The sequence below is a fragment of the Amblyomma mixtum genome, chromosome 3, assembly GCF_055824585.1.
Source record: "Amblyomma mixtum isolate Tamu chromosome 3, ASM5582458v1, whole genome shotgun sequence".
In the NCBI taxonomy this organism is placed as follows: Eukaryota; Metazoa; Arthropoda; class Arachnida; order Ixodida; family Ixodidae; genus Amblyomma; species Amblyomma mixtum.
Genome location: NC_143014.1, coordinates 8,724,173 through 8,739,807, shown reverse-complemented (window position 1 = coordinate 8,739,807; position 15,635 = coordinate 8,724,173).

The window sequence follows — 15,635 nt, the reverse complement described above, 5'->3', positions numbered from 1 at the left end:
ACGCTACGCCCATCAGACGCACAAACTACGCAAGTTTGTTTCATTTCGTTTAGCCGTGAGATCGATGTGACGAAAGCAATGCCAGGTTAGAAAGCGAACGGCTAATCAGAAATGCAGCCGGTTTGGTTGGCCGCTGACGCTAGGCTGCACCATGCCACCGAAAATAGTCCGGCTGTGCCAGACGGACAACGCTACGCCCATCAGACGCACAAACTACGCAAGTTTGTTTCATTTCATTTAGCCGTGAGATCAATGTGACGAAAGTATTGCCAGGTTAGAAAGTCAACGGCTAATCACAAATGCAGCGGGTTTGGCTGGCCGCTGACGCTAGCCTGCACCATGCCACCGAAAATAGCCCGGCTGTGCTACGGGGACAACGCTACGCTCATTCGGTGCACAAACTACGCAAGTTTGTTTCATTTCGTTTAGCCGTGAGACCAATGTAACGAAAGTATTGCCAGGTTAGAAAGTGAACAGGTATTCACAAATGCAGCTGGTTTGGTCAGCCGCTGACGCTACCCTGCACCATGCCATCGAAAATAGTCCGGCTGTGAAAAGCGGACAACGCTACGCACATCGGACGCACAAACGACTCTAGTTTGTTTAATGTCGTTTAGCCGTGAGATCAATGTGGCGAAAGCAATGCCTGGTTAGAAAGCGAACGGATAATCACAAATGCAGCCGGTTTGGTTGGCCGCTGACGCTAGTCTGCTCCATGCCACCGCAAATAGTCCGGCTGTGCTAGACGGACAGCGCTACGCCCATCAGACGCACAAACTACGCAAGTTTGTTTCATTTCGTTTAGCCGTGAGATCGACGTGACGAAAGCAATATCAGATTAAAAAGCGAACGTCTAATCACAAATGCAGCCGGTTTGGTTCGGCCCTTACGCTAGCCTGCACCATGGCACCGAAAATAGTCCGGCTGTGCTACACGGAGAGCGCTACGCCCATCCGACGCACAAACGACGCCACATTCTTTAAATTCGTTTAGCCGTGAGATGAATGTGACGAAAGCAATGCCACTTTACAAAGCGAACGGCTAATCACAAATGCAGCCGGTTTGGTTCGCCGCTTACGCTGGCCTGCACCATGGCACCGAAAATAGTCCGGCTGTGCTGCACGGACAGCGCTACGCCCATCCGACGCAGAAACGACGCCAGATTCTTTGAATTCTTTTAGCCGTGAGATCAATGTTACGAAAGCAATGCAAGGTTAGAAAGCGAACGGCTAATCACAAATGCAGCCGGTTTGGTTGGCCGCTGACGCTAGCCAACAACATGCCACTGTAACCAGTCTAGCTGTGCTACACGGACAACGCAACGCCCATCCCTCCCATAAACGACGCCCGGTTTCTTTTATTTTATTAGACCATGAGAGCGATGTGCCAAAGCAACGCTGGGTTAGAAAGTGAACGGCTAATCACAAATAAAGCCTGTTTGCTTGACCTCTGATGCTATCCAGCTCCATGCCACCGCAAGTAGTCTGGCTGTGCTACAGGGACCACGCGGCGCCCATCCGTCGCACTAACGACGCCCGGTTGGTTTTATTTTATTTGACCATAAGAGCGATGTGCCAAAGCAACGCCAGGTTAGAAAGTGAACGGCTAATCATAAATAAAGCTGGTTTGCTTGGCCTCTGATGCTATCCAGCTCCTTGCCACCGCAAGTAGTCTGGCTGTGCTACAGAGACCACGCATCGCCCATCCGTCGCACTAACGACGCCCGGTTCGTTTTATTTTATTTGACCATAAGAGCGATGTGCCAAAGCAACGCCAGGTTAGAAAGTGAACGGCTAATCATAAATAAAGCCTGTTTCCTTGGCCTCTGATGCTATCCAGCTCCATGCCACCGCAAGTAGTATTGCTGTGCTACAGGGACCACGCTGCGCCCATCCGTCGCACAAACGACGCCTCGTTTCTTTTATTGTATTTGACCCTAAGAGCGATGTGCCAAAGCAACGCCAGGTTAGAAAGTGAACGGCTAATCATAAATAAAGCCGGTTTACTTGGCCTCTGATGCTATCCAGCTCCATGCCACCACAAGTAGTCCGGCTGTGCTGCAGGGCCCACGCTGCGCCCATCCGTCGCACAAACGACGCCCGGTTTCTTTTATTTTATTTGACCCTAAGAGCGATGTGCCAAAGCAACGCCAGGTTAGAAAGTGAACGGCTAATCATAAATAAAGCCTGTTTCCTTGGCCTCTGATGCTATCCAGCTCCATGCCACCGTAAGTAGTATTGCTGTGCTACAGGGACCACGCTGCGCCCATCCGTCGCACAAACGACGCCTCGTTTCTTTTATTTTATTTGACCCTAAGAGCGATGTGCCAAAGCAACGCCAGGTTAGAAAGTGAACGGCTAATCATAAATAAAGCCGGTTTACTTGGCCTCTGATGCTATCCAGCTCCATGCCACCACAAGTAGTCCGGCTGTGCTGCAGGGCCCACGCTGCGCCCATCCGTCGCACAAACGACGCCCGGTTCGTTTTATTTTATTTGACCCTAAGAGCGATGTGCCAAAGCAACGCCAGGTTAGAAAGTGAACGGCTAATCATAAATAAAGCCTGTTTCCTTGGCCTCTGATGCTATCCAGCTCCATGCCACCGCAAGTAGTATTGCTGTGCTACAGGGACCACGCTGCGCCCATCCGTCGCACAAACGACGCCTCGTTTCTTTTATTTTATTTGACCCTAAGAGCGATGTGCCAAAGCAACGCCAGGTTAGAAAGTGAACGGCTAATCATAAATAAAGCCGGTTTACTTGGCCTCTGATGCTATCCAGCTCCATGCCACCACAAGTAGTCCGGCTGTGCTGCAGGGCCCACGCTGCGCCCATCCGTCGCACAAACGACGCCTCGTTTCTTTTATTTTATTTGACCCTAAGAGCGATGTGCCAAAGCAACGCCAGGTTAGAAAGTGAACGGCTAATCATAAATAAAGCCGGTTTACTTGGCCTCTGATGCTATCCAGCTCCATGCCACCACAAGTAGTCCGGCTGTGCTGCAGGGCCCACGCTGCGCCCATCCGTCGCACAAACGACGCCTCGTTTCTTTTATTTTATTTGACCCTAAGAGCGATGTGCCAAAGCAACGCCAGGTTAGAAAGTGAACGGCTAATCATAAATAAAGCCGGTTTACTTGGCCTCTGATGCTATCCAGCTCCATGCCACCACAAGTAGTCCGGCTGTGCTGCAGGGCCCACGCTGCGCCCATCCGTCGCACAAACGACGCCCGGTTCGTTTTATTTTATTTGACCCTAAGAGCGATGTGCCAAAGCAACGCCAGGTTAGAAAGTGAACGGCTAATCATAAATAAAGCCTGTTTCCTTGGCCTCTGATGCTATCCAGCTCCATGCCACCGCAAGTAGTATTGCTGTGCTACAGGGACCACGCTGCGCCCATCCGTCGCACAAACGACGCCTCGTTTCTTTTATTTTATTTGACCCTAAGAGCGATGTGCCAAAGCAACGCCAGGTTAGAAAGTGAACGGCTAATCATAAATAAAGCCGGTTTACTTGGCCTCTGATGCTATCCAGCTCCATGCCACCACAAGTAGTCCGGCTGTGCTGCAGGGCCCACGCTGCGCCCATCCGTCGCACAAACGACGCCCGGTTCGTTTTATTTTATTTCACCATGGGAGCGATGTGCCAAAGCAACGCCAGGTTAGAATGTGAACGGCTAATCATAAATAAAGCCGGTTTGCTTAGCCTCTGATGCTATCCAGCTCCATGCCACCGCAAGTAGTATTGCTGTGCTACAGGGACCACGCTGCGCCCATCCGTCGCACAAACGACGCCTCGTTTCTTTTATTTTATTTGACCCTAAGAGCGATGTGCCAAAGCAACGCCAGGTTAGAAAGTGAACGGCTAATCATAAATAAAGCCGGTTTACTTGGCCTCTGATGCTATCCAGCTCCATGCCACCACAAGTAGTCCGGCTGTGCTGCAGGGCCCACGCTGCGCCCATCCGTCGCACAAACGACGCCCGGTTCGTTTTATTTTATTTGACCATAAGAGCGATGTGCCAAAGCAACGCCAGGTTAGAAAGTGAACGGCTAATCATAAATAAAGCCTGTTTCCTTGGCCTCTGATGCTATCCAGCTCCATGCCACCGCAAGTAGTATTGCTGTGCTACAGGGACCACGCTGCGCCCATCCGTCGCACAAACGACGCCTCGTTTCTTTTATTTTATTTGACCCTAAGAGCGATGTGCCAAAGCAACGCCAGGTTATAAAGTGAACGGCTAATCATAAATAAAGCCGGTTTACTTGGCCTCTGATGCTATCCAGCTCCATGCCACCACAAGTAGTCCGGCTGTGCTGCAGGGCCCACGCTGCGCCCATCCGTCGCACAAACGACGCCCGGTTTCTTTTATTTTATTTCACCATGGGAGCGATGTGCCAAAGCAACGCCAGGTTAGAATGTGAACGGCTAATCATAAATAAAGCCGGTTTGCTTAGCCTCTGATGCTATGCAGCTCCTTGCCACCGCAAGTAGTCCGGCTGCTCTACATTTTATTTGACTATGAGAGCGATGTGACAAAAGATATACCAGGGGCGGTATTCTGCGCCGCTCTCAATAACGCTCTTAAGTTTGAGAGCGTGACGTCCAAATGACGACGCCGCCAGATGCGAAACGCGGAATCAACCAATCTACGGTGGCCAGTAAAGTCCCTAGATCAGATTATCTAGGGGCTTTAGCGCCTAGTAGCAGGGTTCCACCCCGGAAGCATTTATTTGCGCGACAAGGGACCCGTAGGCTAACGTCTTGTTGTAAAGACGCGGGGATTAAAATGAACAATGTTTTATTTTGCTAACAAGCTGCGTTTCAAACTCAACAACAACAAGCAAAACAAAAACCATTCTTAGATCTGCAATTATGTTTGCTGCCGCAAAGGTGCGCTGATGACGTAAAACAGTCGACCAGGTGGCGCGAATTGCCACCTGATTTAAAGGATTCAGTCTTATCCATCCACCCACAGATGCAGTCATCGTTAACATGGCAGCCAGAATGAAAAACAGCTTCCACGCATCTGCAGCTTTTTTTACACGTCGGGTAGAATCAAGGTACTGAGCGGATGTCTTAAGTGCGCGGAAAAATCTTTTTGAAGGCATTGATTACCGCGGGTCTCCAAAGATCGACTCCCAAGGACCGCTCGTCTGGAAAATCAACGAAGACAACTTTAGCCCCTGTTCTGGGTCGCATATACTATCGATGACAAATGTGCTCTAAGGGTGACGTGTGGTTCTGTTTTTTTTATCATCACACTGCAGTAACTGCCGATAGAACGGAGCAGGCAGGTGCAGCTCCTGGGAGCTTGCAATTTCAGTGCTTGAAATGAGAGCCGACACGCCCGGTTAATGTGGCAACAATAACTCATCTGCCTCGTAAGCAAGTGATGCCGCTCACATCGGGCTAAGCACTTGATGTTCCGATCGGTTTACGCTCATTTGCTTCGGTATTTTTTTTTGCTTGTGCGAGATGAAGAAATTGTGATGTTTATGCTCTATTTAGTTTGTTTAGAGAGAGAGGCAGCACTTGATTTGGCAAATTTGTTTTGTCACCGAGGGTAAAAGGAGCTTGCTCCACCAAGGTCATTTGCTGATCTTCTAACTGGTCAGCAGTCAACCAGGGAATAAGTAGGGTGGTTGTATGCCTTGTGCAAAGGATAATTGCAAGGGTGCAAAAAGCTGATCCAATTGAGCGTTGGCTAGTAGACAGCAACCTGAATTTTCGACAGTGACTGTGTAGAGAAAATGTTCAAGTTCGCATATGATATAGAACATTGAAGTAATGCCGAGCCGATACAGGGAGGACAGTGCAGTGGTGTGCAATATGTTATTGCATTTTGCAGGTGGAGTGATCGTGTTAGTATCGCTGGGTTTGGTGAGGGCAGTGTCTGAAGGGCTTTACATCCTTCTCATAGCTTCTAATATGCACTTTCTTTCAGCTCAAAAGAACACTTGGGTTTTTTTTATTCTTTGTCCCTCGTAGCTGAGGCACATTGTATATAGGCCCCTCCAATAAAGGAACAACCAGTTTGTACAAAAGACGAAGCATTAAAGTTGAAAAAAGATATTAAATACAAAAAGAAAAAGTAGCCTGAAAGCAGTTCAAGGTGTACTTGTTGCATACATTTTGCGACAGCATAAAGAACTTGTCGGGCCGTTTGGCAGTGTCACAGTCGTCAAGGACAAGGTTTCATATATTTGTCCTATCGCAAACCAAGCTAGGTGTCAGTTATGGGGACAATCATTGAGTGCTGCAACTTTCCTATAATAGAGCTGCCTGTATATTCTTCGAGCTGTAGAGCATTGCATTCCCAGTAATGGATCTGCATGTTTTGTTATTTTAAAACAACCTCTACTCAGACACTATCTTCTCAGTGATGTATCTGTGATGTTGACACATCTTTGTCTATCTGTGAGGGTTTTCTAGTCATTCAGCATTCACTGTGGCCACTGCACCTTACAATGTTTATTATGAATTTTTATACAGCATTCTCCTTGCTGTATGAAGCTTTTACTAAAGGGCACAACCCCTAGTAACCTACCATCAAGCTAAAAGCTTATATTTGGTATTTACTTATTTTATACACGCCAAAATGTTTTCAAGTCCTGAAAATGCATAATTTACTCTGTACCATGCATTACTTATTGAACACGCACCCTCTGTATGAAATTAAAGCGGCATTTTGAACTCAGAATGTTTTTCTTCATTGCACTTCAAAATACCATATGATCATTGCACGTTAAGGTAAAGCATACTCGTATATACACTGCTTCTTCTGCATTAAGAACGGTCATGTGAACTGCTATGCTAAAACAATAAACACACGTACTGAATGTATGTTGCACTAAAAGAAAGCATTCGTGGAGCTTTATGATTCCAACAACCGTCACAAACATTTAGTGCCTTAACTCAGCGCTACACTCTTGGTTTTATGCATGTCCATCGCACGGGTAATGACCACAGGCACTGTACCAAGACGGAAAGTGATAGCAGGGAAAGGGCAGGTGGGTCGATGTAAGCATTGGCAAAGCCGAGTGCACACTGATGCGTTTAACACACCGGGCGAGGTGCTTCAACACCTGTTCCGCTTTCAGAAAGAGACTGTAACACGCTGCTGAGGGACTGGGAAGTATACTGGCAAACACACCGTGATTAAAGTGGCAGCTTGTGGGGTACTTGTTTAAACACAGTTATAAAGGCTTTGGCAATTCATTCAGAAGACAAGGTTGGCTGTGCGCAAGGCCACAACCACATCACACAGTTGCTCACACCCTTGCAGGTGTGTGCTGTGCACCGACACGAGGCACTGACAGTGACAATAGAAAGAGTGGCTGTGATGTGACTCTCCACGCCAGCATGATGAGTCATTGCCTGACGCTAGAGTTGCCACCGCACGTGTCCCTGCACCATCTCAAGGTATGCCTGCCTGTGAAGACGGGTCGTCCTAAGAGGCTGAAAATACAGTAGTGCATTGATCTCCCCTCGAGGTAGGCAAGGAGGGTTCCCGTCTCTACTAGGCAGCCGGCATGCAGAGGTAGCCCGTTGTTTCTAGGTCAGCGGCAGTGTCGCCTGTGCCCTCTGCTGACATGGATGCATCCAAAGAGAGGTTGTGAAGTGCGGCACGCGTAGTGATGATGCACACTGGGCACTCCCACTGGCGGTGGTGCGTCCGGGGCCTTTGAAAGCACTGGAAGTATTTATTCGGCCCATCGATGCAGCGCTCTACAACAAATAGCATGAAAGAATGTGGAATGTTGTACAGGTCTTCAGATGGGTCGGGTCTGTCATGCCACGCCAGTGGTGCAAGCAGACATGGGTGGCTCCAATGAATAGACACTGTCTCCGGCATAACAAAAAATTATGCAGTTAAGCATGTACCTTCTCGGTGATTCAACAGCCTTACAGGACGCTCTACTATACAATGGAAGACTCGTGCCAAGTAGTCCATAGCCAGGCTCTGGAGACCGTGATGTTCTTGAGCATGCAGACAACAAAGGATGGCGATAGATAAGTGAGCCCTGCTATAATGTCAGTAATCTACCATCCTACTGGTATAAATGATGCATCATGATTGCCTACACAACACAAACGCTGTCAGGTGCATTTTACCTTGGTTTCTTAGACAGGAAACCTCATGTATTTCAACAACGTTATATGAGTGCTGTCTTTCTGCTCCATTATAAATAACAAATGGCTAAAAATACACTGTATCATATTGTAAAGTGTCTGCATTGGTGTAACTAGCCAGACTCATTCTTGTAGCTTTAGCAGATCAGGGCAAATGCAGTGTGCTGGAGCTCAGAATATGTGAGTGAGGTCACCCCACGGTCGACAGGGCCTTTTTACTACCTACCCAGAAAAACTTCACCATCGTCCAGCTGGCCTTCCTCCGCCTCGGAATGGCGCCAGACGACCGCGTCGTGGAAGGATTCGGGTCAGCGCGTGTCCACGGGCAGAATCCGCGTGCTCGCACAGCAGATCTGAGAAAAAACACGCACAGCACGAACTTACTTTTGTTGCCGAGGCCCGCACTTGCAGCCGAACTCAGGCGGTCGAAAACAGAGGCCAAGGTCTACTCACTCATGTGAGCAGCGTAGAACTCCTTGCGATTTGCTCGCACCGCTGGCCCGCGGCTTCTTGATGGCGATGACTGTGTCATCGACACACCTGACGAAGCCAGAGATACTGCCGCGGCGAAATTTTAAGCGAAGGGAGCCCTCCTTCGCCGCCGCCTTCTCCGACCCATCCCCTTCTGCGACCCAACGTTGACAATAGTCTCCGCCACTCACCTAAAACACCTGGTTACAGTCGGTTGAGCTAAGCAGACGTTTGCTTCATTTCCTACGGTGCCTTGAAACCCACCGGTGGCGAAGAAACGCAGCGCGCACAGTCCCTGCCGATACACGGTCAGCGCGCACACCCACACACAACCAGTTCAACGGCGACGTCGTCGCACATCCATTGTGCAGATTGTGAAGACTCGATGAAGAGTCGAAACAACTCGTCTCGCCAGTAAAAATCGTCTTCATGCACGCTCCTACACCCTTGCTCACACGGAACAGCCGTCATTTTCGATAACAAAGATTGAGAGCGGTTTATGAGCTACCTTTTCCGCTCTCAAGTTTCAGTCCGCATAATTAGGTGCGCAACGTCACCATTTGAGCCGTGTTCACTACGTCACCGTTGACGCAAAAACGGTCGGCCAAGGCCGACCAATGGGAGCGTTGCATGTGGCAGCATTTTTATCGTTTTAGTAACAGGCGCTAGCCAGCACCATGCCACCGCAACCACTGCGGCTGTGCTACAAGGACCACGCTGCGCCATCCGTCGCACAAAGGACACCCGGTTTCTTTTATTTTCTTTGGCCATAAGAGCGATGTGACAAAAGCAATGCCAGGTAATCATAAATGCTGCCGGCTTTGTTGACTGCTGGCGCTAGCAAGCACCATGCCACCACAACTACTATGGCTGTGCTACAGGGACTACGCTGCGCCATCCATCGCACAAAGGGCGCCCGGTTTTTTTTTATTTTATTTGGCCATAAGAGCGATGTGACGAAAGCAACGCCAGGTGACCATAAATGCGCCCGGTTTAGCTGCCTGCTGGCGCTAGCCAGCACCATGCCACAGCAACCAGTACGGCTGTGCTACAGAGACCACGCTGCGCCATCCATCGCACAAACGACCCTTGGTTTCGTTTATTTTATTTGGCCATAAAATGGATGTGACGAAAGCAACGCCAGGTTACAAAACGAACGGATAATCATAAATGCGGCCGGTTTGGTTTGCCGCCTACGTTAGCCAGCACCATGCGACCGCAAATAGAGTTGCTGTGCTATACTGACCACGCTGCGCCCATCCGTCGAACAAACGGCGCCCCGTTTCTTTCATTTCGTTTAGCCGTGAGATCAATGTGACTAAAGCAACGCCAGGTTAGAAAGCCAACGGCTAATCATAAATGCAGCCGGTTTGGTTGGCCGCTGACGTTAGCCAGCACCAAGCACAGCAAAAAGTCCGGCTGTGCTACACGAACCACGCTGCGCCCATCCGTCGCACAAACGAGGCCGGGTTTCTTTTATTTTATTTGGCCATAACAGCGAAGTGACGAAAGCAACGCCAGGTTAGAAAGCGAACGGCTAATCATAAATGAAGCCGGTTTGATTCGCCGCTGACGTTAGCCAGCACCATGCACAGCAAAAAGTTCGACTGGGGCTACACGATCCCGGCTGCGCCCATCCGTCGCACAAACGACGCCCGGTTTCTTTCGTTTCGTGTAGCCGTGAGATCAATGTTACTAAAGCAACGCCAGGTTAGACAGCGAACAGCTAATCATAAATGCAGCCGGTTTGGTTTGCCGCTGACGTTAGCCAGCACCATGCGACCGCAAATAGAGTTGTTGTGCTATACGGACCACGCTGTGCCCATCCGATGAACAAACGACGCCCGGTTTCTTTCATTTCGTTTAGCCGTGAGATGAATGTGACTAAAGCAACGCCAGGTTAGACAGTGAACACCTAATCATAAATGCAGCCGGTTTTGTTGGCCGCTGACGTTAGCCATCACCATACACCGCAAAATGTCCGGCTGTGCTACGCGAACCACGCTGCGCCCATCCGTAGCACACACGACGTCCGGTCATTTCGTTTATCCATGAGACCAATGTGACAACAGCAACGACTGGTTCGAAAGGGAACGGCTAATTATAAATGCAGCCGGCTTGGTTGACCTCTCACGTTAGCCAGCACCATGCCACCGCAAATAGTCCGGCCGTGCTCCACTGACCCGCGGCCCCCATCCATCGCACAAACCACGCCCGGTTCATTTCGTTTATCCGTGAGATGAATGTGACTAAAGCAACGCCAGGTTAGAAAGCCAACGGCTAATCATAAATGCATATGGTTTGGTTTGCCGCTGACGTTAGCCAGCACTATGCCACTGCGTGTAGTCCTGCTCTCCTACACGAACCACGCTGCGCCCGTCCGTCGCACAAACGACGTCCGGTTTCTTTCATTTGGTTTAGCCGTGAGATCAATGTGACTAAAGCAACGCCAGGTTAGATACTGAACGGCTAATCATAAATGCAGCCGGTTTGGTTTGCCGCTGACGCTAGCCAGCACCATGCCACCGCAAATAGTCCTGCTCTGCTACACGGACCACGCTGCGCCCATCCGTCGCACAAACCACGCCCGGTTCTTTTCGTTTATCCGTGAGATAAATGACACTAAAGCAACGCCAGGTTAGAAAGCCAACGTCTAATCATAAATGCAGCCGGTTTGGTTTGCAGCTCACGTTATCCAGCACCATGCGACCGCAAATAGAGTTGCTGTGCTATACTGACCACGCTGCGCCCATCCGTCGAACAAACGGCGCCCGGTTTCTTTCATTTCGTTTAGCCGTGAGATGAATGTGACTAATGCAACGCCAGGTTAGACAGTGAACAGCTAATCATAAATGCAGCCGGTTTGGTTTGCCGCTGACGTTAGCCAGCACTATGTCACCGCAAGTAGTCCTGTTATGCTACACGAACCACGGTGCGCCCTTCCGTCGCACAAACGACGCCCGGTTTCTTTCATTTCGTTTAGCCGTGAGATCAATGTGACTAAACCAACACCAGGTAAAAAAGCCAACGGCTAATCATAAATGCAGCCGGTTTGGTTGGCCGTTGACGTAAGCCAGCACCATGCCGCCGCAAATAGTCCTGCTGTGCTACAGGAACAACGCTGCGCCCATCCATCGCACAAACGACGCCCGGTTTCTTTCATTTCGTTTAGCCGTGAGATCAATGTGACTAAACCAACGCCAGGTTAGAAACCCAGCGGCTAATCATAAATGTAGTCGGTTTCATTTGCCGCTGACGTAGCCAGCACCATGCCACCGCAAATAACCCTGCTCTGCTACACGTACCACACTGCGCCGATCCATCACACAAACGACGCCCGGTTCATTTCGTTCATCCGTGAGATCAATGTGACTAAAGCAACGCCAGGTTAGAAAGCGAACGGCTAATCATAGATGCAGCCTGTTTGGTCTGCCGCTGTCGTTAGCCAGCACCATGTTACCGCAAATAGTCCTGCTGTGCTACTGAGCTACAAGGACCACGCTGCACCCATCCGTCGCACAAACCACGCCCGGTTTATTTCGTTTATCCGTGAGATCAATGTGACTAAAGCAACGCCAGGTTAGGAAGCCAACGGCTAATCATAAGTAAAGCAGAATGTTGGGCTAGTTGGTATCGATCCATCTAAAAACGGCGCAGAGAAAAAACACGCAGAACACAGGGAGAACGGACAAACGTACAACGGGAGAACGGAGAAAAAACACGCAGAACACAGGGAGAACGGACAGGAGCGCTCTTGTCCTGTCCGTTCTCCCTGTGTTCTGCGTGTTTTTTCTGTGCGCCGTTTTTAGATGGCTAATCATAAATACAGGCGGTTTGGTTTCCCGCTGATGCTTGCCAGCACCATGCCACCGCAAATAGTCCGGCTGTGCTGCAGGGCCCACGCTGCGCCCATCCGTCGCACAAACGACGCCCGGTACATTTCGCTTATCCGTGAGATCAATGTGACAAAAGCAACGCCAGGTTAGAAAGCCAACGGCTAGTCATAAATGCAGCCGGTTTGCTTTGCTGCTGACGTTAGCCAGCACCATGCGACCGCCAATCCGTCGAACAAACGGCGCCCGGTTTCTTTCATTTCGTTTCGCCGTGAGATCAATGTGACTAAAGCAACGCCAGGTTAGAAAGCCAACGGCTAATCATAGATTTATTTATTTATTTATTTCTGATACCCTCATGGCCCACAGGGCATTATTGAGGGGAGTGGTACATAGATATAAAATGAAACTTACAAAAAGGGGGTTAACGCATACATAGGCATGCCTAGAAAAATGATACGCATGATTGCAAAAAAAAAAACTAACTGCAAGAAAATACATGATTCAAAAAAGCGAAACAATACAATAATTAGGAATACCAACACCAAAACGAATAAATTCACAAAAACAGTCAAAAAACATTTCATGTAAACAAAGATATGAACTAGAACATCACCCTTCGTAGAAACATTGAACAGATACGATGGCAGAAGGCTATTACAGAACAAAGTGCATGCGAAAAAAAAGGAACAGGGCTAAATACACAATACACAAAACGAAGTGAACCAACTGAGGCTATGGTAAACCATATTGTAATGACAACAGTGCCCTAAACTCATCAACGTCCTTTGCAGCTACAATATGTGGTGGTAGGTGGTTGCACTCCGACGATGTTTTTGGAATAAAGGAATTTATGCAGGATGTTGTCCGGCAGCGAGGAACGCCAACTTTCTGTGAGTGATCGATGCGGGATGAAACATATGTTGGTGTTATGATCAATGCTTCTTTCAGAGTAGAGTTCATGCTGTAAATTTTAAAAAACAGACACAGACGGGACACTTTTCTGCGTAGAGCAAGAGGGGTTAACGATAAACTATTTTTTATTTCTGTGACACTGGAAGCACGATCATAGTTGCGCACAATAAAACGCGCTGCTCTATTCTGCACAGCTTCTAGGGCGTCGATGAGTGTGTTAGTGAAAGGGTCCCATACAGAGTTAGCGTATTCTAATTTTGAGCGCACAAGTGACTTATACAGAAGAAGGTTGACAGGGGTTGGTGCTAAATAAAAATTGCGCTTAAGGTATCCAAGCATGCGGTTAGCGGAAGCTATGATAGAGCTGACGTGTGCTTTCCAAGTTAGATCTGATGTTAGAATGACGCCGAGATATTTATAAGATTCCACGGGTGTTAGCAAGGAAGCAGAAATAGTGTAGGCAACGGGACTTGAATTTTCGCGACGGGAAAAGCGCATTACTTTGCATTTAGTCGTATTAAGAGTCATTTGCCATTGTGAACACCAGTTAGAGATAGTGGTTAGGTCTGCCTGAAGTAATTCAACGTCATTCGTATTTTTTATTTCGCGGTAAACGACACAATCGTCCGCAAAGAGTCCTACTGAAGATGTTACATTGTTAGGCAGGTCATTAATATATACAAGGAACAGCAAAGGACCTATGACAGAACCTTGTGGGACGCCGGAGGTCACAGGAATGGATGACGAGTTAAAGCCATTAACGTGTACATACTGCAATCGGTTAGACAAAAAGCACTCAATCCACCTTAGTACATTATGGTCAATATTAAGTTTACTTAGTTTGTAAAGAAGTAAGTTGCGCGACACTGTGTCAAATGCTTTGCGAAAGTCTAAATAAATACAGTCAGCCTCATTGCCATGATCAAGTATGAAGTTAATATTGCTCGTAAGACTTGTGGGAATCCTGGCTTTCCGCCGTCGCCTTTGCGCGGCTGTGCCGGCCGCCCGCGTTGTTTCTCCTCTTTCCCTTGCTCCCGCCTCAGGCGGTGGAGAGGCGGCTGGGTGACTAATCACTGTCATTTAGCCACAGCTCCGCCCCGGCTCCCCAAGGGCCTTTGCCATTGGTGCCTTTTGGCGGGAATCCGGGACCCGTGTTGGCGGCCGCGCATCCCGCGACCGTCCGAGCGGGGCCCAGAGAAAGAGATCCCTCCGAGACAGCGTAAGGTGCGTACGCAACTGTTTTGTCCGTGCCGGCCTTTGCCGTTCGGACCAGTGCATACTCGAGCTCGCCCGCACGTGTCCTCTGACCTGCAGCGGCTCGAGCCTGTCCAGCGGGGTCCACCGACCTCCGACAGGCGTACATTGCGTTGTTTGCCCACTCTCTCTCGCAACCGGCCCAACGGTCGATACGAGAGAGAGATCACAGCACTGCCGCGGGGACATTCTCCTGCAGCGGCGTGCTAGCGGCGCGCATTGCTCGAGTCGCTTCGTGCGCGCAGCGGAGCCTTGCTCCTCGCGCGCCCCCGGGACGGGGTGACGATTGAGTGTGTGTGTACTGCTGAAGGACGACGTGAATAAACGTCTCCTTGGTGAACTTGGAGGCCTATTTCTTTGCGGCGAATCGCTCTCCTCCCAGCGGAGGTTGAGTGCGCCGCATCGGTGTCCCAGAGGTGTGTGGTGACGGCTGATCGGGGCCCTTGGCTCGCGCGAAGCTCGAACCCGCGGTGGGTGGTGGCCTGTGTCCACTTAGAAACCGATAACTGGCGCCCAACGTGTTGTGGGTTTCTACGTGGACACAGGCCACCACCCACCGCGGGTTCGAGCTTCGCGCGAGCCAAGGGCCCCGATCAGCCGTCACCACACACACACTGGGACACCGATGCGGTGCACTCAACCTCCGCTGGGAGGAGAGCGATTCGCCGCAAAGAAATAGGCCTCCAAGTTCACAAAGGAGACGTTTATTCACGTCGTCCTTCAGCAGTACACACGCACTCAATCGTCACCCCGTCCCGGGGGCGCGCGAGGAGCAAGGCTCCGCTGCGCGCACGAAGCGACTCGAGCAATGTGCGCCGCTAGCACGCCGCTGCAGGAGAATGTCCCCGCGGCAGTGCTGTGATCTCTCTCTCGTATCGACCGTTGGGCCGGTTGCGAGAGAGAGTGGGCAAACAACGCAATGTACGCCTGTCGGAGGTCGCTGGACCCCGCTGGACAGGCTCGAGCCGCTGCAGGTCAGAGGACACGTGCGGGCGAGCTCGAGTATGCACTGGTCCGAACGGCAAAGGC